Source organism: Trichosurus vulpecula, chromosome 6 (genome assembly GCF_011100635.1).
Source record: "Trichosurus vulpecula isolate mTriVul1 chromosome 6, mTriVul1.pri, whole genome shotgun sequence".
NCBI classification, from domain to species: domain Eukaryota; kingdom Metazoa; phylum Chordata; class Mammalia; order Diprotodontia; family Phalangeridae; genus Trichosurus; species Trichosurus vulpecula.
This window is the reverse complement of record NC_050578.1, coordinates 99,744,338-99,746,867: the sequence shown is the minus strand read 5'-3', so window position 1 is coordinate 99,746,867 and position 2,530 is coordinate 99,744,338. Positions and strand designations below refer to the sequence as shown.

The following is a 2,530-nucleotide window of genomic DNA, read 5'->3' as shown; positions in this document are numbered from 1 at the left end:
TTAGGGTCATGTTTTTTTTGGACTTGAAAACTAGGTCAAATGAAGCTCGTAATTAATTACATCCATTTCACAATCCAGGTCAACAAGGTTTGTGCCATGTGTTTCTTAGGCTGCTTTTGCCAGGAGAATATGCCATCTGATGGAAAGTAACTAAAACAGTGGTACCATGGAATTTAAGTTTTAGGTATTCGGTTTTTTTTTTTTCTTTTCCCACATTAAGCTGTTTTTTTTTCATGTTTCATAATTTTGTGACAGATTTTTGGTCAAGTTGTTTCCATTTAAAAATTGCTGATTTTAAAAACGAGTCCCTTAAAACTGCCATGAAATGAATGGCCCACCAAAACAAAACAAAATAAAAATTCCTTTCCTCTGGAAGCTTTTACGATGCTTTGTAATAATTAACCAGTCTTTGACTATTAAACTTAAATGGCCAATTGAGACAAACAGTTCTGAGACCTTTCTTCTATCACTGATTAAGACTGGGGTGACAGAATATTCTTTTGGCCTTGTGAGCAGATTTGGTGACCTTTCCAGTTCCAGCAGCCTTCTTGGCAACTGCCTTGATGACACCAACTGCAACAGTCCACCTCCTGTCACAACCCCAGTGGACAAGGATTAGAGAAGCTCTCCACTCACATGGAAACATGTCAACAGCAGCAGCATCACCAGATTTGGGGAAGTTAAGGCCATCTTCCAACTTCTTACCAGAATGATGATCAGTCTTCTCCTTTGGATCAGCAAACTTGAAAGCATCGTCTGTAGTGGGACAATCCAGGACAGGTGGATAGCCAACTCTGATTTCGTCTGGATGATTCGGGATAATGACCTGTATACTGAGGCCGGATGCTCTCGTGCGTAGGTCACTCTTGCTATCACTAGCCACATTACTGTGGCAGACATCTTTGACAGCCATGTTCTTGACGTTGAAACCAACATTATCTCCGGGTAAAGCCTCACTCAAAGCTTCATGCAGCATTTCAAAAGACTTCACTTCAGTTGTAACATTGGGGCAAAGGTGACCACCATGCCTGGTTTTAGAACACTAATCTCCACACGGCCACCAGTACCAATCCATCAATCTTGTAGACATCTTGAAGGGGTAGACACAGGAGCTTGTCAGTTGGATAAGTTGGTGGCAGGATGTAAATAAAAGCTTCAAGCACTTTAGTTCCATCCTTTGAACCAAGGCATATTATAGCTTAACCCCAGCATATCACCATTCCAACCTGAAATTGGCTTGAAAGCTACTGTGCCCATTTTCTTAATATAGGTACTGACTTCTTTGACAACTTCTCATATTTTTTCTGGCTGTAGGTGGGGAGATTGATGGAATCCATTTTGTTGACACCAACAATAAGTTGTTTCACATTTAGTAGGCAGGCCAAAAGGGCATGTTTAAGGGTCTGCCCATTCTTTGAGATACCAGCTTCAAATTCACCAACACCAGCAGCAACAATCAGGACAGCATTGTCAGCCTGAGATGTCTCTGTAGTCATGGTCTTGATAAAATGTCTCTGTCGTGGAGCATCAAGAATAGCTACGTAGTATTTGTTGGTTTCATATTTACACAAGGTGACATCAGTAGTAATACCATGCTTACGTTTGGCCTTCAGCCTATTCAAGACCTAGGCATATTTGAAGGAGCCCTTTCCCAACTCAGTGACTTTCTTCTGAAACTTCTTAATAGTTCTTTTATCAATCCCAGTACATGTAGATATAGCAGCCAGTTTGAGGTGGACTCGTTAGAGTTTATGTGTCCAATGATCACAATGCCACTGTTGCGGAGATTTCGTGGTAGTTTTCACAGCAATTGTGTTTTGACAGCAAACCCATTGCTAAATAGTTTAGACATTCAATTCATTAAAAGTGACCATGTTTTTTTAAGTTTTTATTGATGTCTTTTGTTTTTTCATCATCATACTTATCCTGAGTATCCTTTCCATCTTCCCCTCCCAGACAGTCATCCTATTTAACAAATAGTATTTTTTTAAAAGGAAAAAACATCACAGCTTATCTTGAAAAAGCCCCAAAACAGATGCAATGTATAATACCTATGGGCTTCCTACTTCCACAAAGGAGTAGGTTAGGGGTGTCTTCTTAAATCTCTTCATTCAAATCCTGCCTGAGCTTTCCAATTTTTTTACATTTGCTTTTTGGTATGTAGTTCTTAGCATTTATACTGTTGTCGTTACTATGTATGTTGTTTTCTTGGCTCTGCTTACTTCAGTTCACGTAGAACTTCCTATGCTTCTCTGTATCCATCACACACATCATTTCTTACATTACAGCCGTATGCCATCACATTCATGGACCGCAATTTGTTTGGTCATTTCCTAATTCATCTACATTGTTTTCAATTCTTAGCTATTACAAAAAGTTCTTCTATAAACATTTTGGAGTATATGGAGACTTTGTTCTTGTCCATGACTTCCTTGGGGTATGATCCCAGTAATGGAGTCTATGGTTCAAAGGGTATGGACATTTTATTCATTTTATTTGCATGCTTTGAAATTGCTTTCCAAAGTAATTA

At 39.1% G+C, this 2,530-nt stretch overlaps 1 pseudogene; it reads right to left on the bottom strand.

The window, feature by feature from the left end:
* Nucleotides 1–466: 466 nt before the first annotated feature.
* On the bottom strand, nt 467–2,308 carry LOC118854702 (annotated as a pseudogene).
* Between the last annotated feature and the right edge of the window lie 222 nt (nt 2,309–2,530).